We start from the raw sequence: 16,726 nt of genomic DNA, 5'->3' as shown, positions 1-16,726 counted from the left end.
TGACTCGAATTCCAAGAACCCAAGAGTTAGTTAAGGATAATGGTAATCAATGTATAAATCAAAGTGCAGATAGTAGGAAAAGGGACATAATATATATCCGAACCAACATACGAACAATATTCTGGCCCACTCAGCTGGGGGCCGATTACAAAACCTCAAATTCCTAAATAAACTGAAATGATAATAAGCAAATAATCTACTGATTTAATCCAAAATAAGTAGCCGCCTCCTGCTACGGCTCCTCGTCATAGAGTTCCTCCTCGACTGCCACATCCTCCGGGTCTGTCGCATACTCATCAGCTCCTGAACCTATATTTTCCGTACGGTTGAACATTGATGAATGAGTGGCCAACTCAGTGTGATCTCCCCTCAGATTACACACCGCCGCCTTAAACAAGAAATAACAAAACATACAGGTAATCCAAAACACAGTGGATGCAATCTTATTAGGTGCATGGATGTATAAAATGCAATCATCACCCCGGGGATGCTCATCTGTGCGGACAGTGGGCTCATCACCCATGCAATCATCGAACCTAGGACACATCATCCAGTTGAAACAATACGTACATCATGTACGATAGTAATAGATGCTGGTCTGTGCCATGTATGCATGATTAGCCAGTCCATTGTTAATCCGATTACACTTAACCATTTTGAATAAGCTCACGGTCACTACGGGGAGTGCATGGCCTAGCGTAGGTTGACGGCTCGGGCATAACATCCCATTACCACTATCCCTGGCCCATGAGGCTACCGTCTTAGGGTGTATGTAGTACCCACCAACATGTGGTCAATAATTCAATGTGAGGGGTCCACCACCAATGCTGATTAGGGATGAAGGGTTGAACTCACAAAGTGTGGCGATGAAAGCAGTACGGCATGGATGGTTCAAGGTTGGGTAAACGGCGGTGTCGGAAAAGTCATGAAATTCACCCCAAATCAGTTAGGTGAAACCACACATGGATGGTAAGCCATATGGTCAAATATCAACAACCAAAACATCTATGTTAGGGGCTACTCATATCACAACTAGTCCGACTACACCCAAAGCACGGACTCTCCGTTGCTTAGAATTTCCCATGGAGAGATTTTAATAGTACGTGTGTCATATTATCATAATAACAGACATGAATTTTATCATAAATAGGGAATAGGAAACAACATATACACTCCTATCAAAACATATTACTGAGTTAACGTAAAATACATATCATGAATGGTTGAATTATCTACTTAAGCAGTTCAGAGTATATAACAAAGAGTCTAGTCAATAGTAAGCACGGAAATCATTTTGTGAATATGGTCCATTTGTATTCACAATTGTTATCAGTTTAACTAGCCATTTAAAACCTACAAAACTACTATTTTTGGCCTAGTTAGGGATGAAAAGCTTAAGGGGAAAGAAATCATCACCTAAAGGGGTTGTATCTCCTTGGTTTAGTTTTCCGTGGCTAATTAGCGGTCCAATTCCAATTAAGGGGCTTCTTGAAATAATTTCCAAGACACGAGTTGCATCCATAAGTCGACAGTTTGATGACAAATCTTCCTATACATGGCTTTGGGCCAAACTTGGCCCAATTAGTCAAGGCCTGGACTGGGCCTTACCCTAGCCTGACCTAGCAGTCCATTTTGTAATTAATCTGGGCCCAATCGGGACCCACCTTACTGAGATGCGTTCGATTCGTACAAGTGTGTCCAGATCCAAACCACGCAGACACGGAATAATAGTAATAATGATAAAAGCCTTCCAGATTGGAAGATCCTAGCCATCAAGGTGTCTGGTCTTTTACTGTGAACCGTTACCACAATTTTTACTAGCTATGCCACTCATCAATCGTTTTAAATAATACTAACACATGGATGAATAATGAAAATATTTGTACATTTGAGGAACCTCTAGTCAGAAGTACGAATCAACGGTCCAAATGACCTAATGATTGGCCCCATTGTGCACGATTACACACGAATGTGGGAGATCGGCCAACGCCCATCCACATTCGATCAAACGTCAAAATATCGAACACATATGGAACCTTTTGACGTGGCCCGCCTGATCATCAGACCAGCCCTAAATCTCTTTTTAGGCCTTTAGGACGAGCTCGCCTATTGGGTGGATGGTTTGGATAAACCATAGGCATCAAGGTGGGGTCCACAGAATTGCTGACGTCACACGGCTGGTGGACTCACAGAACCTCACTAGTGAGTACAACAGCTGTCCCCTGGCATGAGGTATTCCGGCTAAACCAACCTCCCCACCGCGGATAGTGAGGGCACAATACATCCATCATGGCACGCTCTACACGTGTACAACATGCAGGGTGGGCCCCACTCCGCTGACAAAAACAGGTGGACGGCGTGGATACGCATCAAGGTGGACCGCGTCCAGACTTTGGACGGTCTATATTTAACACACGTATAACGTGGTTTCACACATACGTGGGTCCCACATGGGCCATCATATACATGATATATATATATATATATATATATATATATATATATATATCAATGTGGGTCCATATGGAGCCCACCACTGTTGCAGGGTGCGGCCCACCTGTAATTTGGTGGAGCCCAGCGTCAGACAGCCCACCTGCATTTGTGCGGGGCCCAACGCCAGATGGAGCAGCCCACCTACATTTACGTCCTGCACGGCCCATCTGCTACATATGAAAAAGAAAGAAAGAAACGGCCCAACTGAGGCACGTTTCCAACTGTTTGCGGCCAGGTTCTGGGTTATCTTTCCAGTCATGGATTGGCGTGGTTTTGACCCAAACTCCCGCCATTGCTCCCGAGCCAGGTCACCTTCATGCAGGGCCGTCGTTTGGCCACTGTTTTAGCTCATAACAGAGCCTGACGAAGGCCTGATTCCCGGTTCTAATCACAACCATTAAAAGAAACTGGTGCAGGTGTTCTTAGGCCCGGTTTTAGCTTAGAACCATGGCCATTGTTTGGCCCATATTCAGCTCAAAACAGAGCTTCGGTTTGGCTTCGATCCTAGCCACTATCATGGCCTTGACTTAACCATTTATTAGCTTGGCCAAGGTCTGAAACAGGGCCATAGTTGGGTCTGTTTTCAGTTCAGCATAGAGCCATTGATTGGCTCATCTTTGTTCCGAAACAGGGACCCAGCCTAACGGATTTCTCAGCCCACCACGCTGCCATTAATTGGCTCGGGTATGGACTGAAACAGAGTCTCTCTTCTAGCCTGATTTGACCATGTTGGGGACAAAACATACAAGTCCGCAGACTCGGACTAAATGCCTCGGGCCACCAAAGGATGTGTCAAATCCGAGGAGTTATTCGCTAGACCGAGGCAAAGGTTGAGTCGGCCCCGACGGGTCGGTAGGGTCGTCAGTGTCTCGGGCATGCTTCGGGCGGACCTCTTTATCGGATCGACCGTCACAAGATGAAGCCGCACTCCGGATGTCTTGGGATAAGATTCCCGATCCCGAAGCTCACGGGATCGGATGAAGGCATGAGACGGGCACGATCCTGTTTCCGTGATCCCAGGAGAAGATCTCGCGCACAATACCAGGAAGAGAATCCTCGTACGATTAAATGCCCCAGCAGCTATAAAAGAAGGGGGGGCCCTCACCTTGAGAGGTACGAAAACAAATTCCTCCAAAAGACTTTTCAATACTTTAAGACCCCGAGTCCAGGCCTGACTTTGGCATCGGAGGGTCCCCTGCGCTAGCCAGGGTCTCCTTTGTCCTTTTTCTGTGCAGGCATACAAGGGTCCAGGAGGACGAACCAGATAATTGCATCAACAGTTTGGCGCCGTCTGTGGGAACGTGCAAAAAGCCATCCCGTACCTCTATATTGAGTCCAATGGTGATGACTAGAAGGACGGTCCCAGAAGAAGATTTGAATGAGAACGCACCTAACAACCGCCGACGAGGGGCGACCGGAACAAGCAACAATCAGCGGGGTCGCGACGATGGGCGGTTGGACAAGGAGGTTCAAGAAATCCGTTCTGATATGAATACGATGAAACAGATGCTGGAACGAATGTATCAGCAGCAAATGCAGCCACTCCCGCATCCTCAAGGGGAGACGGCGCGCGTACCGACGGCGGCGGTTGATCCTCAACCTTCTGCGCCGCAGTCTTTCCGGCCGAGCCAACCCCAAGGCGGGTCAGAACCATCTCCAGCGCAGTCAGCCAACGCCTCCCTCCCCCCGACTGATCTTCGGCACGAAATAGAACGAAGAAGGCGCAATCGCCCTTCCATGGAAGGCACGGCATGAACCTTGGAAAGCCGACATTCAAAATTTCAAAAGAGAGCGGGAAGAGATGGCAAAAGAGATGGCGGACATAAAGCACGGAATGTATATTCAACCGGGTCGAAGCGAAAGCGTCCCCCTTTGTGGACTCGGTAATGAAAGCCCGATTGCGAGAGGTTTCGATTACCTCAAATCACTCCTTTCACCGGCACGACCGAGCATGCTTCAGAACCTATATGGAACTCCATGATGCCTCGGATGCGGTAATGTGTCGGGCCTTTTCTCTTACATTGGCCGATGTAGCTCGACTGTGGTTCAAACAGTTGAAAAAAATCCATCAGTTCATTCGTTGAGCTAAGCAACGCCTTCCTCACCAACTTCATCGGCGGAAAGAAAAAATTAAAGCCCCCTGCACATCTGAATAACCTAGTTCAGAAGCAGGGATATTGAAAGATTACATCAAGCGTTTTAATTTCGAATCCCTTCAAGTTCGGAAACATTCGGAAGAAACGGCCCTCAATGCACTCATGCAAGGAGTTAGGGATAAGCCATTCTTGGCATCTCTAGACAAAACTCCGCCCGATACTCTGGCAGAGTTTATGGCACGATCCGATAAATATGCCAACGCCGAGGAAGCGCGAATCCTGCGTGAAACCAAAACCTCGGCCAAAGAGTCGGCCCGAAAAGAAGCCGACTCGGCCGGGGGAAGGAAACGCAAGCACGTGACGAGCGAAGGTCAGGAAAACGGCCGGATCGAAAATTTTCCACATATACTCCCCTGAATAAAACTCGGGAAGAGGTACTGATGGAAATAAAAAACGAAGGCTTTGTTAGCTGGCCCAGTAAGCTCAGGAGTATAATCGGCGGGATAAGGATAAGTACTGTCATTATCATCGCGATCACGGGCATAACACAAGTGATTGCCGTCACTTAAAAGAAGAGATCGAAAGACTCATAAAAGACGGCCGACTCAGAGAACATATGGTCAAAGCTGGGGCATCTGAGGCGCGCCCGACCGAGAGTCAGCCTATGGAAGAAATCCGGACGATTATCGGCGGTCCACAATGTGGGGGCGACTCAAACAACGCGCGAAGGAATCACGCACGAAAACTTAGTCAGCCTCAGTCCGAGCTCATGATTATAGATCGGCCATCAAAGGAAAAGAAAAGAGAAAGATATTGCATATCGTTCACTGAAGAAGACGCCCGAGGTATCCATCACCCCCACGATGATGCGTTGATCGTCTCCTTGGCGATCGCTAACCGAAAAGTGTTTCGGATACTCGTCGATACGGGGTCATCTGCAGACGTGATATTTACCCAGGCGTTCGACAAAATGGGGATCGAACGATCCACACTGCGCCCAGTTCGGACCCCGTTGATCGGTTTTTCCGGAGGACAGGTACTGCCTGAAGGGATTGTCTCGTTACCGCTCACTGCCGGCAATGCCCCACATCAGACGACGATGATGGTTGACTTCCTGGTCGTCGATCAACCCTCGGTATACAACGCGATACTCGGCCGACCTTCATTGAGTCTCCTCCAGGCTGTGGTATCCACATACCATCTTACAATAAAATTCTCGACCGAGTCAGGAGTCGGAATTGTCAAAGGAGACCAGCAAGACGCGAGGCGATGTTATACGATAGCTGTAAAAGGAGCCGCCAACAAGAATCCGACCAACATTTTAACAATCGAATCATTGGACCCTCGGAGCGAGAATTATGAACGAGGACAGCCGGTCGAAGATCTTGTCTCGATCCCCTTAGTCGAAACAGATGGATCCAAGACAGTACGAATTGGCTCATCTCTGCAGTCCCCTTTGAGAGAAAAGCTGATCGCCTTGCTCCGAGAGTACGCCGACGTATTCGCTTGGAATCATGAAGATATGCAAGGGATCGACCCCTCCGTGGTGACTCACCGGCTTAACGTCGATCCGTCATATCGACCGATCCGACAGAAGCGACGACAGCTCGGCCCTGATCGAGAAAGAAGTCAACAAACTACTACAGGCTAATTTCATAGAAGAAATACACTATCCAGAGTGGGTCGCGAATGTCGTGCTTGTGAAGAAGTCCAACGGGAAATGGCGAGTCTGTATTGATTATACCGACTTGAATAAAGCCTGCCCCAAAGATAGCTTTCCGCTTCCGAGGATAGACCAGCTAGTAGATAGTACAGCCGGACATGAGCTCCTTAGCTTCATGGATGCTTATTCAGGATATAATCAAATTATAATGCATCAAACAGATAAATCAAAAACTACCTTTGTCACTGACAAAGGCCTTTATTGTTACCGAGTGATGCCATTTGGTCTGAAGAATGCCGGTGCAACTTATCAAAGGTTAGTTAACAAAATCTTTGCTCGACTTATAGGCCGAACCATGGAGGTATACATCGACGACATGCTTGTCAAGAGCATACACGCGGCGGATCATGTGAATGATTTGGAAGAAATGTTTCTAATCCTACGGAAGTTCCGGATGAAGCTGAATCCAAGTAAATGTGCTTTTGGAGTAGGCTCCGGAAAATTCCTCGGTTTCTTAGTCAGTCAGCGAGGAATAGAGGCAAACCCTGAGAAGATAAAGGCTCTGATTGATATGGAATCCCCCAAAACCATTAAGGACGTCCAAAGATTGACCGGACGAGTCGCAGCACTTAATCGATTCCTGTCCAGAGCTACGGATAAATGTCTCCCTTTCTTCAATCAATTGAAAGGAGACAAGCGATGGGTTGGACGGAAGAGTGTGAAGCGGCATTCCAGCAATTAAAATCATATCTCGGTTATGCACCTCTCTTATCGAAACCCGAACCGGAAGTCGTTGCTCCTCTACCTAGCCGTGTCCAAGCGGTTAGCTCGGCTTTGATACGAGAATCAGAAGGAAAGCAACTGCCGGTTTACTATGTCAGCAAAGCATGACGGCAGAAACAAGATACCCAAGCTTGGAGAAAGTTGCCTTGGCTTTAATAACTTCATCTCGGCGGCTTAGGCCGTATTTCCATGCCCACACCATCATTGTAATGACCGACCTTCCGCTTCGCCAGGTACTGCAAAAACCAGAAGCTTCCGGCCGACTCACCAAATGGGCTATCGAGCTGAGTGAGTTTGATATTCAATACCGACCAAAGGCAGCAATCAAAGGGCAAGCCGTAGCTGATTTTATCGCCGAAGGAACACCTTCAACCGAACTCTCAGTGAACGATACGCCGAAGGTCGATGCAGTGCCCGCCTCGACCGCTTCCCCTTGCCCTATTCCATGGAATCTGTATGTCGACGGTTCTTCCAACTCGAAGGCCAGTGCGGCTCGGCTGTTGCTCGAAACCCCCGATCACACCTATATACAGTATGCCTTACGACTTGGATTTCAAGCGTCGAACAATACGGCGGAATATGAAGCGTTGCTACTCGGCCTCCGACTCGCCGCTAGCATGGAGGTCACGCACCTAAGCGTTTTCAGCGACTCTCAGTTGGTTGTTAAACAAGTTACCAGACACGGAAAGACCGGCTAAGGGCTTACATGGAGAAAGCGAAAGAACTTATCAACAGATTTCAATTCTGTCGTGTAACTCGGATACCTCGTGCGGAAAACAGCAAAGCCGATTTGCTAGCAAAGCTCGCCTCGGCCGAAGAAGACGATATACCCAGGTCCGTCCCTGTCGAATACGTCGATAAACCAAGTATAGACGAGCCAATTAGCGAGGCCGTCAATACAATCGACCCGGAACCATCCTGGATTGATCCAATCCGCCAATTCCTTGACGAAGGAAAGTTGCCAGAAGATCGCACCGAGGCCCGACGAATTAGGATCCGAGCTTCCCGTTACACCATACTCAACGGGACCCTTTATAAGAAAGGATACTACGCCCCGTTGCTGCGGTGCCTCAAACCCAGCGAGGCAAACTATGTGTTACGGGAAATTCATGAAGGAATCTGCGGAAACCACTCTGGAGGGCGATCCCTCGCCTACAAGGTCTTACGACAGGGATACTACTGGCCCACTATCCAACACGACGCTCGTGAGCTCGTTCAAAAATGCGACAGATGCCAACGGTTTGCGGCAATTCCGAGGCAAGCACCCGAGGCACGACGCCGATGACTGGTCCCTGGCCTTTCGCACAATGGGGCATCGACCTCATAGGACCGCTCCCTATGGGAAAAGGCAGACCAAGTTTGCTGTGGTAGCAGTGGACTATTTTACGAAGTGGGCCGAGGCAGACAAAAATAACCGAGCAGAAGATCACCGAGTTTGTATGGAAAAACATTATCTGCCGATTCGGAGTACCCCGTACCATTGTCACAGACAATGGAAGGCAATTTGATAATAGGAGCTTTCGTGAGATGTGCAAGAACCTCGGGATCAGGAATATTTATTCATCACCGCATCACCCTCAAACCAACGGACAAGTCGAGGCAGTTAACAAGATTATCAAGCAACATCTTCGGACCAAGCTTGGCCGGGCCAAAGGAGCATGGGCCGAAGAGCTCCCGAAAATTCTTTGGGCTTACCGAACTACAACCCGAACGGCCACAGGAGAAACCCCGTTTTCACTCGCTTACGGCTCGGAAGCAGTCACTCCCGTCGAAATCGGATTACCTTCGGCTCGAATCACCTTATTCAATGCGGAAGAGAATGAAGAACTCCTTGCACTCGGACTCGACCTTCTGGACGAACAAAGGGAAAGGGCGAGGCTGCGCACGGAGGCTCGACAACGACAAGTGACTCGGTTCTACAATACCCGAGTTAAGATTAGAAGATTCCGAAGGGGAGATATGGTTCTTCGGAAAGTGTTTTCCAACACTAAGGAGTTTGGGTCGGGTACACTGGGACCCAATTGGGAAGGACCCTATATCGTCTCGGGCACCATTAGACCAGGAACATATCGGCTGGAAGACCTGAACGGACAGTCATTGCCTCATCCATGGAACGCTGAACACCTCAAGGTCTACTATCCTTAGCTTACTATTTGATGTTTAAAGACATGCTTTTTCATTCGTCCGAATACGTGTAAGTACAAAAGCAACCGAATACATCGGAGCAAAAAAAAATATTTACATATAAAAAAAAAAAAAAAAAACCAAAGTCTTCATGCGTCGGCCCCGTCCCCGGCAGTTGTGTCTTCAGCGGCGGCGTCCGGATTCTCGGATTCTGAGGCTGCCCCGCCTTCGATTTCTGAAAGGTCAAGGTCAGGAAAAGACTTCTTTATATCCTTGACGCATTCCAGATATCCGCTCTGGAACAGGCGATCCCTCTCGTCCTCAAACTCGGCCGACTCAAGGAATGCTTGGACGGCCTGGTCCCTAGCCGTCTCGGCCTCCGAGTCTTCTCGTTGGCCTGCTGAATGTGCCGCCGCCTCAAGCTTAGCCCGAGCTAAGTCATCCGCGCACGAAGCATGGTCTGACTCGCTGATTCTCCTCTTCGGCTTTGGAGAGTCGAACCAGTGCCTGAGCGACCTCGCTTCGTCCAGGGCCCTTCTGGAAGAAGCCGCCTCTGCCCTCGCGTCTTGGCGGCTTTCGAGCGAGACGCCTCGCTGTCGGGGCCAGGCCGGATCTCGGCCTCGAGGCGAGAAGAGCACATGGCCGATGAGTTGAGATAGCTCCTTGCGGCCTTGATTAAGCAAGGAGCGAGTTAAAAAAAGAGCTGACGGTCTGCGATGACGGGGCGTTGTACAGTTTCACGAACTCTCTTTCACACCCATGGGCCAGGGCCCAAGGAACCATCCCCGACACCACTTGTTGCAGGATTGACGGCCCCTCCTGGTTCGTCTCTTCCCCTCGGGAGGACGCAGTCCTCGTCTCTTCCTCCCCCCTTGAGGTCGTGGCCCCGGTCTCTCCTTCCCGACTCGGCACCGTCGTCTCAACGCGTGCCGAGTCAGGTGCCGCCTGAGGATCCGAAGCAGCAATCGCCGTCTCTTCCGCCCTTTCGTCCAGGTCGGGAATCACGACGACCGGAGGGGCAGAAGAGCTCGCTGGCTCTTTCTCCTTCCGCGGCACCCTTTGCCTCTTCGGTGGCCGAGGCTCTGAAAGAAGAACTGACCGTGGAGGAGCCTTCAACTTCGTGACTGGTCTAAGGGCAGGACGAGCTCCAGTCATCTCCGGTTCGGGGACAATCCTTAGGTTGGGACGAGCTTCGGGCAGATCTGCAAAAACAAAAAAAAAGGAGGGGGAGAGCAAGGCGAAGTAAGTCGGCGGAAATTTGAAAAGTTCAGAAGATTCGTTCTTAATTACCTGTAACTTCCGAGTCCAGACCTGCAAGGTGAAGGCGCTCCGGCTGAAGAAGCACCTTCCAAGACCTGTCCCTCGGATCCAACGACTTCAACTCTTTGATCCGAGCCGAGGCAGTGCTGCCGAGCTTCGGCTTCTTCGGAATATCTGCCAAACACAAGTCCGTCAGACAAAAATAAAAAAAATGAAAAAGGGCGAGGAGAGAAGACCCAAGTCACTTGCTCTCTGAAATGTCCGAGGGACACGAGCCTCGCAAGACCCGGACTCGTCCGTCTCCCATCGACCACATGCCCGAACCAACGCTCTTTCCAATGTTTGTTGGAAGTGGGAGGATCGGTTATCAGAGAACCGCCTCCGCCTCGCCAAGCAGCAAAGACGTAGAAGCCGGGGTAGTTCGGATTTACCCGCACTTGTACAGTGGAGAAACTCGTCGGCCGTGAGCGGTGGGTTCCATCTCGACCACAACACCGCACATCCGAGTAAGTTCCTCCACCCATTCGGGACTATCTGCCCGGGAATCCGTATGCGAGATAAAACTCCCGGACGATGGTCGAAGGGGCGACGCAAGCCGCACCGCATCGATACTTGGTAAATTCGGCGCCCCGGAGGGTGATCTGGCGAGTCATTCGGGCGAGGAAGATACGTGATGACCGACTCGGGGATATGATACCCGACTCACTCGAACCAAGTCCGCCTCGATCAAGGCCAAGGAACCGGACGCTTAAATCTTCCCCGATTCTTCCCCTTCGGACTCGGCTGCGCCGATTCATCGCAGAAGCTGGTCGGGGTTCCTCCGTGATTAAAATTTCATCTTCTTCCTCTTCATCTTCCTCCATGTCCCTTGGTAAGTTGGGCCTCCCGGCGGGTTAATAAGGATGACCCGCCACGGGAAGGAACGACGGAAGCGCTCCGCTTGATCGTCGGTGACTCTCTCAGGCATACAAGCGGCGTTGGCATCCATTGCTATCTCCGTTAGTAAAGAGGGCGATTCCGGTTCCAAAAGCGTTGCGCTTCGCCTTCGTCTCGGGAAGCTCCCCCCTGGGGAGAACCCCTATCCGCCATTATTATCTAATAAAGAGGAAGGAGAAACTCACCGGAGAGAAAGGAACAGTGGCGGAAAGAAGTGCCGACGATAAAGAGAGAAGAAAGGAAGGAGATGAAAGGCTACGCAAATCCCAGAGAACACGCAGAGCGAGAATGGCAAGAGCAGTAAAAGTTCGAAGTGCGGGACCCCTGACGTTTTATAAGGTCGCCCTACGGCGGAGACATTAATGGGAAAATGATTCGACGCCTGCATCGATTCCCCCACTCGACACGTGGAGCACGCCGACTAGCAACAATAATAGCTTTACTACGTGTCCAATCCTCATTGGCGGGACCTGCGATTTGATAGCTGACGGCGCATACGATGTCAGAAGCTGAACCGTCCCCATCAAAGGTCTCAATGAATGCGCTTAACGACTACTTCTCGTCTCGGACTAAGTTATGAACCGACTCAGCACTCGCTACTCCTCAGTGTCATATGAAAACACTCGGAGTAAGGGGGCTTACTGTTGGGGACAAAACATACAAGTCCGCAGACTCGGACTAAATGCCTCGGGCCACCAAAGGATGTGTCAAATCCGAGGAGTTATTCGCTAGACCGAGGCAAAGGTTGAGTCGGCCCCGACGGGTCGGTAGGGTCGTCAATGTCTCGGGCATGCTTCGGGCGGACCTCTTTATCGGATCGACCGTCACAAGATGAAGCCGCACTCCGGATGTCTTGGGATAAGATTCCCGATCCCGAAGCTCACGGGATCGGATGAAGGCATGAGACGGGCACGATCCTGTTTCCGTGATCCCAGGAGAAGATCTCGCGCACAATACCAGGAAGAGAATCCTCGTACGATTAAATGCCCCAGCAGCTATAAAAGAAGGGGGGGCCCTCACCTTGAGAGGTACGAAAACAAATTCCTCCAAAAGACTTTTCAATACTTTAAGACCCCGAGTCCAGGCCTGACTTTGGCATCGGAGGGTCCCCTGCGCTAGCCAGGGTCTCCTTTGTCCTTTTTCTGTGCAGGCATACAAGGATCCAGGAGGACGAACCAGATAATTGCATCAACAGACCACGTTTGGCTTGCACCCTGAGCTGGTCTTGAACTCTACAAAGAGCTCAAAAACACAGCTCAAATGGGGCCTGAATTAGTGTCTCGGCCTGACTGGTTTCAGTTTGAAACGAAGCCATTGCTTGGCTCATCCCAACCTTACTGCGGCTGAACTGAACCCAGTCATTGTTTGGCTTGGTTTCGGTCCAGGCAAACATCATCTGAAGCCACAAAGAAACATGAAAACAACAGCAGGGAGGTGGTTTACCTGGGACAGTCGCTACCAACCTCACTTACGATGGAACAGGGGGTCGGTTTCCCTGTTATCTCTCTCTTTCCTCTCCCACTCTTTCTCTTCTCTCTTCTACTATCTCTCTCTCTTAACTGGACTCGACCGGACTGCATTGACTCGTCTCAACCTGCATGGGTTGGGTCGACGCAGTGCAGCACCGGGTCTGTCCTTCTCACGCTCTCAGCTCTCAGTTCTCTGTTTCTCCCTCCCTACACTCTCTTTCCTCCTCTCTTTCTCTTTCTCTTGGCGTCAATCCCAAGGGATACAGTGCCCTTTTATAGCTGAGGGAGAGAGAGCAGGAACGACTGAGATTGCTTCCACAGCGGACGGCTGGGATTCCTCCTTCCCAAAGAGGAAGGTCGGCTCTCTCTCTCTTTCCTCCCACAGGCCTTGGTCGGGCTGTTTTTGGCAAAGAAAGGGCGTGCGTTCGATGGGAAGATGGACGGATGGGATCACATGATTGGACCGACCGTGATCCGCCCAATTGACCTCATTATGGTCCCCACTCTCGGATGCCTCCCACGTGTAATGTATTTGATGGTGGTAGCCATCTTCTTCATCCGTTTACAAGGGGTTAAATGGCTATAGGGTTCTATTAAGATGGGCCCCATGGAGACTTTGAATGGACCGGATGGTTCGGAAAGTGATCATGGTGGGCCACTTAGGGGCTCAAAAATTGGTTGCTCGGACCTCTGTTTTGGCGGGAGGGAAAACCATTTCAAATGGTTGAGAGGAGCTCGGTCAAAGCCAATTTGACCAAGCCCATTGCTTTGGTGCACGTCGTGCACATGTATATGGGGTGCACACACGCACCGCATGGGGCCCGCTACGACGTTAGTACCATAATCCACTCCGTCCATTCACATTTGGAGACCCTACACAGGAATCCCAGCCCATTTCGAGCTGATGGTGAGGCCCAGGTGGGCCGTTACACCCTTCTTTGGTCTATCATTGGCCCATATGATGTGACCTGTCAATCCCGTGGGTCTGATACTTATTTTCAACGATTAATATAAGGTACTGGTTATGATGAAGGTTTGATTTGTCACTAACAAATCTTAAGATGTTTGTAGCAATATTCATTAACATAAATGCTTTAATTTAGAGTGTTCAGGTAACCATACCCTCTTGAATGTTGTAGGGCATGTTCTGGCTATTGGAGACCCTGATGGATGACTTTAATGTCTACTTGAATCCCCATCCTGCGTATGTCGAGTTCAAGGTTCTGATTAACCCAATTTGTTTTATGTTAGTGTGGGTTTAAAAGGTAACACCCGTGTACTAAAGGTACAGGGTGTTATAGTTCGTATCGGTCGCCTGCAGCTACGCAATACCTGTTCAAGGAGATTGTGCGTCTGGATTGGTAGTCTAACCATCTCTAAGAGTCACGAGCTGCATCTTGTGGGATTTAGAGAGGTCCTACACCTCTGTCGAGTTCGCCTGGATTAGCGATTGCTGAGTGCTGCTCCTTACGACTGGGTTCCGGCGTTGAACCTGTTCTTCTTCAATGACCTAGAGTTAGGTCCTTCTCTAGAGGAGCTGTCTCGTCTGACTAGCCTCCTTTTCTCCCAGGAGCCTTATCTTCTTTTATCTCATCGGATGCAGTCTTCAGATTTCAAGCCTTGGTTCGGATTTTCAGCAGCTCTACCCATAGTTGATGGTAGTACCAGTGAGTTCTCTCTTAAGCTCTTGTATGATTGATGTTCGTCTGCTCGAGGAGGCGATGGATCTGCTCGTCAGCTTCAGTGCTTGAATGCACTTGATATTTTGTGTTTTGGCTTAACTGCTTTTCTCGAGATGGCGGCAATCATCTTTAAAAGTTTTTTTTTTTACGCTTTTTGCCGTATCCTCTCTCGCTAGAGTATCGTCCCAGTGGTGCTGGCGGAGCTTTTCCTAGGTTTGTCTGAGTATTCGCTTGGGCTGACCCGCATCCTCAGGGGATGCTGCTCTTTCCTCCAAATACTTCTCGTTCCATCACCTTCTCTCTCCCCCATTTTTTTTGTTTGGTTCTATGTATGATTTTTTTTTTTCTTTCTTTAGGTATGGTTATGGAAGTACTTGTTTATGACACCTACTCAATCACTGAGAATTTGAACACGTGGTATATAAGAACCTCAAACTCAACTGTCCAATTTATGTGTCCTATCTCAGATGTACCATAAACAAAAATTGCATTTATATGATCATTAAATGATGAGGTTGGCGAACATTTTAATTTAACGGTTGATATGAAACTAATTCCTTGTTCCCATTTAAGAAAAAAAGGGTACACCAATCAGAGGTTAGTATCAACTAATCTGACTTTCGGATCGTAATCTGGCTACAGTTGTTTACACAATTTAAGTGGTTTCATTTGATTTATCTATGCCACGTGTACAATTTCCGTGTACTTCCTGCGGATTAAGCATCAGACACTACGCTGCCAGAGGATCGCATACTTTCTCTGAAACGTGGGAAACGGATTGGCTACTCCCCAGCCATCAGCCAATGGATGATCGTCGGTGATCTGTGGGCCCCACCATGATGTATGTGTTTCATCCATTCCATCCATATATTTTTATAGATCATTTAATGGTATGATACAAAAAATGAGGTATATCCCAATCTCAATTGGGCCACATTACAGGAAACAGTTTTGAATGAGCGTTGACCATTAAAAACTTTTTGGGCTCCATAAAAGTTTTGGATCAAGCCGATCTTTGTTTTTTCCCTACATCTGGGTCTGTATGACCTAATCATCCAAGTCACTAAATCAACTATGGTGGAGCATGACTAAGCATACGTGTCAGCCTCCAAACACATGGTGTTCAAGTATCAAACTCTTTACACTATCCATGCATGCTTCTACAAATAGGTAGTTTCACTGTCAAACACTAACATCATTATAATCATCGTAAAATAACCTTACTTAGGAAAAGCTATCTACACATCCGTGTGATGCACACAAAACAAACCCATAGAGACAATATCTCCTAGCTCTCAGTTTTCTAGATACAATTCAAATTCCTTACAATTACTGTCACTTATCTTGCAACCTACTTGTTGCTTACCAAACAATATCAAGACAATGTGAAATCAATCTCATTTTAAAGCTTATCGGGTTACCTTTCCAACAAGCTTAAGATTATATGATTTTGATTCCCTTTTGAGTTAAGGTCGCAATTTACTGGAATCATGTATTATTGTGGTGAGATTAGGAGATAGATAGTTTTATGTTTCATTGAAACAGATGGCTCGAATTTAAAATGATAGATGGTTATGATTATTTTAGGATTTATTTTAAGGATTTATTTACAATAACAAATATGGTTATGTATAAAGACTTTTTTATGACTGGTTGATTGATTTTGATTTCTAAAAAGCTCTTTTTGGTGCCACTTAAAAAATGAGTTCATCTCCTTGTAGGTAACAGTAATTGTATACCAAAGATTACATTAAGGATAAAAGATAATCTTGATAACCAATAATTTAAATGGACTATGATCACTAATACATAATCATTTTTAACTAAAAAAAATGAGTTTGATGAACTATGATCTCTAATACATGTTACTGTTAACTAAAAAATGAGATAAACTTATTTTTAATTGGCACGCAATAGGCCCTAAAAGGTCGAGTTTTCTCCTTAAATTTCCAACATTAACGTGCCTGATTTCCTAGAGCTTTGTGCTTGATCCGGCTGAGCCACTCGCTGGTCAATTGTAATTGGGTTTTCATCAATTCTCACCGAGCCACCTAGTCAGGGAAAATGGGGTGGGCTTAAGCGGGTAAAAGGGTCATAAATGGGTCGTACAGTGGTAAATTTCTCCGCTTTCACAGCGGAAAAAATGGGAAACGGTTTGGCTACTCCACTGCCACCAGCCAATGGCTGATGGTCGGTGCTCCGTGGGTGCTACTATGATGT

The sequence above is a fragment of the Magnolia sinica genome, chromosome 13, assembly GCF_029962835.1.
Source record: "Magnolia sinica isolate HGM2019 chromosome 13, MsV1, whole genome shotgun sequence".
In the NCBI taxonomy this organism is placed as follows: Eukaryota; Viridiplantae; Streptophyta; class Magnoliopsida; order Magnoliales; family Magnoliaceae; genus Magnolia; species Magnolia sinica.
This window is presented reverse-complemented; position numbering follows the sequence as displayed.